The sequence below is a fragment of the Gekko japonicus genome, unplaced genomic scaffold (assembly GCF_001447785.1).
Source record: "Gekko japonicus isolate JY-2015 unplaced genomic scaffold, Gekko_japonicus_V1.1 scaffold2790, whole genome shotgun sequence".
In the NCBI taxonomy this organism is placed as follows: Eukaryota; Metazoa; Chordata; class Lepidosauria; order Squamata; family Gekkonidae; genus Gekko; species Gekko japonicus.
Window position 1 is genome coordinate 205,592 of NW_015160307.1, and position 5,188 is coordinate 210,779.

A 5,188-nucleotide genomic window follows, 5' to 3' on the forward strand; every position below is an offset into this window, starting at 1 on the left:
TAATCCACCCTAGGGCTAAGCCAACACTTGAAGACTTAGTGGCCTCATGAGAAGTCTTCTACATAGTGGGAAAAATCAAGCAGCATTAGTCTTCTGTGCTTGCTAAAAGGAAAACCTGTGCCTACGTAAATATTAGTATTCTTTTTTAAATGTTTATATCCTGCTTTTCTTCCATGGAACTCAAGACATAGTTATCACGAGGTCTCCTATCCAAGCACCAGCCAAGATGCATATATCACAGGCCTTCATACTATCTCTCATTTGAGCTTTTCTACATGGCGAGTCCAAGCATGACCAAACTGCAGTTTAGCATCTGCAGGCTTATCCCACAAACTGGGTTTACAATGCACATTTTAACATATTAGCTGTTGCCAAAATTATTCACACTTAAACAATAAACATTTCATTAAAATGTAATATAAAATATGTCTACAGTAAACATAGGAATGCTGAAGATTTTTATGTAAGACATTCTGAATGAGTAAAATCTTGTCTTAAAAAGCATTCCATGTATTCTAAAATGGAGAAAAAAAATGCTATGCTTCTTCCCAGAATTTCTCCAACCACCCTGTCTTCACATCTATATCTGTGTGCTTCAGTGCCTGAGAAAATGAGTGTACAACCCCAGAATGAGTACAAAGAAACAGCTTACAAACTGTGACATGGCACTGCCACAGCAAGAAAGGGAATAACCTTGTTGTCATTTGTCTTTTTTAAAAATACGTCGTCGTTGTTCAGTCGCACAGTCGAGTCCGACTCTTTGTAATATAGCAATTATTACTAAAAATTTGACGCTGGTATTAGACAATAGGATTAGACAATGGGATTAAGACAGCTTTAAAAATATAAATCAAAGCTATAAAGGTTACAAAGTAGAACGGATACTCTAGGCAGGGAGAAGTTGGATTGTTCCTCAGCAATCACACTGCAAGCAATTTCTCATGAGAGCTCTTGACAGTGCCAGGGGGTCATTTAGGGAGCACCCCTACAGCCAAGTTCCTGAAGCACACTCACACAACCAGTCCGGGGGGGGGGGGGGCATACTCAGCTATTGCACTCTGAGTACCAGGTGACACAACAGATTAGAAAGATGCTTTGTTCCTGAACCAAAAATTTATCTACGACCCAGGCTTTGTAGACTGAACAAAGAAAGTGTAGTTGTAAACTGCAAACTTGAATATGCTGGAGACTGGCTCCATCTGAGCAAGACTGAAACACTGCAGGGATCTTTGCATTAATAGTTCTAGAATCAAAATATATGGGAAGTCCATGATTGCCTCTCCCAACTTTTTATTTTCACTGAACGGCAACCGCAAAGAGAGAAATATTAAATAAACACATACATCTCTGCTGCATGTAAGGGCCACAGCCCACTGGAACATTTCAGTTACAAAAAGAGTGGTGTGAGCTCTAATCAGGTACCTCGCCTAACATGTTATTTAGCCCAGAATATACTGTTTTTACAGAGCAACAAAACACTTCCACTCCTTATCAAATGGAACTTTGAGACTGGTTTGTCAGACAAAGAAACTGACGTGTCTGCTGAAATGTCAAGCTGGAAAGATCCAGTCAGTACAAAGGAACTGTGTTTAAGTTTTGCTTTGGGTGTTAGCTTATTTATTTTTGAAGCTATTCTATCCTGAAAGAGGGCACCAATACTAATAGAAATTTCTGGCCAGCCAGAGTGCTAGACAAGTCCAAAAAAATGCACACAAGCCATCTGATTACCTAAAAGAATGTTCAAAATCTCTTGCTAATTACTGGAACCCTCCCAAGGAAATAAGGCACAAAACTTATCTACTTTAGTCTTCTTAAGTGCTAATCATACATGCCATACTACACGGTAGAAGCATATGTAAAGAACCCTGTACATGGATCTAATTTGTGTTGTGGACACAAACACACCCATGTGTAACTAACTACAAAAACATGTCTCCAATTTCTGTATGAAAAGGATATATCAATTTTTAAAAAGTTGGGTTGCTTAGGTCTGTATTCACCTACGGGGAAACTTTTGTGAGTAACCCATCGTTGGAAATATGGCAGGTATATGCAATGGGGGAGCTCCAGGTATGGAAGGTCCCGCCGAAGGAGGTTTACATAACATCATCCTTATAGAAGTTCTGGTGGCAAATGATAAACTTAATTCAGTGAGCTTTTATTTAAGTCAGAGATGCAGCTCTTTTAATGCCTGGTGATGCTTTTACTAATTTTGTGTCTTATTGTGAACCACTCAGAGAACTTCACTCTGGAGCAGTATATAAATATAATCAATTAAATAAATAATGCGTGGGCATGTCACAACTTTTCATCCTAGTCTACCATACGGGGCCGTTGAAAGGCTAAGAATGATAGAATTTCATGTACGCCATCCTGAGCTCCTAAGAGCAAGGGAGGGAGGGAAATGTATAGGACACAACTTGAGATCCCTAGTGACGCCTGCCAGAGGTGACCCAAAGCACCAGGTTTGCAGCTCTCAACATCTGGCTTTGACATACATACTCTGGAATGCAGACTGACAGCCGTTTCCATTTTCTAAATTAATGGTTTTAACCAAGCACTTCTTAACAATGTGCTTAAAGGGAAATGTCAAGAACTAGGCTTAAGAACATTAACTGTATGTTCACTTTGATTATCTGACGGAGGGTGCCAGGAGCAAAACAGCAACAGGTATTTTAACAAAATGTACTTATTCTATTTAGTTAGTACATCTGTATCCCCACCTTTCCTCCAATGAAGGCTGGTGTACATCATTACCTTCTCCTTCATTTTATCCTCACAACAACTCTGTCAGGTAGATTGGGCTGAGAGGAAAAAAAAATAACTGGGCCAAGGAAACCCAGCAAACTTCCACAGCAGAGTGGGGATCTGAAGTCAGACTTCTTCAGTCCAAGTCTGATACTTTAAACACTGCACCATAATGACCCTTCAGTAAAAAATGTGATATAGACCCTGTGTCCCGGCTGATCCACGACACCCTGAATATTATTCAGATTCCTAGGCACCATCATGGAAGGCTCACAGCCCAGCCTTACATATGTTTACTCAGAAGCAAGTCCAATTGAACTTATTGGATACATTTGTCCATGAGCTTCAGATTTCCAAGTGACTGGGTTTTTTAAGCTCTAGTTATAAATCCTGAAGTCATTGCAGACAGTAGTCAACAGACACTTCATTACTCATGAGTAACAAGGTAACTTTGGAATGCTGTAAACAGAGAAAAGGATCCTGGGACAGGCAAGACATTGAGCATGAGATGGATCCCATAGCTGCAACCTGTGGGGCATGGATATTGCAAACTCTGCTGCTCTCCCGAAGACTGACAGTTGCTGTATTGGGCAAGGTGAATCTCCAAGAACTAAGACTTTTTGGTCACCTATCTTATTAGAAGTGCACCAGAGAACCAAATTCCTGTATAATCTGTATTTTTAACTATTTTTTCCCTAAAACAACATTTCGAAATAACCAGATATATAAGGAAACAGCTACATGAGGAAAAGAAGAGCCTCAGGATGAATGAGAGTACAGTATAAAGGTAGGTTACATAGTTTTAAAAGAGCTGTTATCCTTCCTTTTTTATCCTTATTTCTCTAATGCATTTACAAATCTAACACCGATTTCTCACAAGCCGCTGCTCCGCCCTCGCGTTTCCCTTTGCCCCGATCACATTAGTTAATTTCCCACTACTTGCTGTGCGGGCGCATTTTGCCCCGCAGCTTCGCCCAATTTCCCCCACATCTACTCAATCCTGTTTTTTGAGGATCCAGTAGATGCGGCGGAAATCGGGTGACACTACGGGGCAAAATGCGCCCGCGCAGCAAGTTGTGGGAAATTGACTAATGTGATCGGAGCAAAGGGAAACGCGACAGTGGAGCAGCAGCTTGTGAGTCTAACATTAACAACATCAGCAAAAAGCAGCATCCGTGCCTTTGCTCCTCTTCAGAACTCCCAGTTTGGTGGCAACCAACATCCATGGAGAGCCAGACTGAGAGTAACGCCCACCCCACAGTTGTTCCTGTGTCCAAGGGATGAGGCTTCCTCTCACCTAGTCACAGATTATGCATCGTCCCAACACTGCACTTTCTGAGTGGCGTCAGCATCAGCAAAGGGCTGTAAGGAAGAAGGTGACAGACAGATCTTCTCCCCCTAGCTCTCCTATATCAGCTGCACATCTCTCTTTCTGAGGCCACTGAGAGAAAAATACCTCCCAGGTCAATTGGTAAATAGTTTCAGGAATAAAGTCACGGCACAGGTTGGTGACCGGGTGGCTGCCCTTATTTTAAAAGAGCCAGTTTGGTGTAGTGCTTAAGTGCGCGGACTCTAATCTGGGAGAGCCGGGTTTGAGCATTGCTACTAACTAGGAATATTCCTAACCTTCCGACCCCAAAAGGTGACATTTTCATAAGTTTTTTTTTTAACAGCCCAAAAGAGGACGTACACCAAAAAACAAACAAACAGGGCATTTCCTCTGAAAAAGACGACATCTGGTAACCCTAGTCTTTAAAGGTAAAGGTTCCCTTGCTCGAAAGCCAGTCGAATCCGACTCTAGGGTTGCGGTGCTCATCTCCGTTTCCAAGCTGAAGAGCCAGCGCTGTCCGAAGACGTTTCCGTGGTCATGTGGCCGGCATGACTAAACACCAAGGCGCACGGAACGCTGTTACCTTCCCACCGAAGTGGTACCTATTTATCTACTTGCAATTTCTTGCTTTCGAACTGCTAGGTTGGCAGGAGCTGGAACTAGAGACAGGAGCTCACCCTGTCTTGCGGCACCCCTTCCGACCCCAAAAGGTGACATTTTCATCATTATTTTTTAAACAGCCCAAAAGAGGACGGACAAAAAAAGAAAAAAGAAAAGAGCATTTCCTCTGAAAAAGACAACATCTGGTAACCAGTGTTCCCTCTAAGCTGAGTTAGTGTGAGCTAGCTCCCAGTTTCTTGGCCTCCGGCTCACAGATTTTTGTGTTCGCTCAGGAAGGAGGGCTCCAGAGCAAACGAATTCATGCAGCAGACAAATCGCTCGCTCACAACTTTAATGCCAGGAGCTCACCAAGTAGAATTTTTGCTCACAGGATTCCACAGCTTAGAGGGAGCCTTGCTGGTAACCCTAGTCTTTTTTTTTTTTTGGGGGGGGGGGCTAAAAAAAGGGCTCCCAAATTTATCACGCTTCCCCGGGGGGCCCTTGCGAAAA

The 5,188-nt window shown here is 42.5% G+C and overlaps 1 protein-coding gene across 1 annotated transcript in view; it reads right to left on the reverse strand.

The window, feature by feature from the left end:
* LOC107114849 (cysteine--tRNA ligase, cytoplasmic-like) overlaps positions 1–5,188 on the reverse strand; it is a 40,856-nt gene that overhangs the window by 34,930 nt on the left and 738 nt on the right. The window lies entirely within an intron of this gene.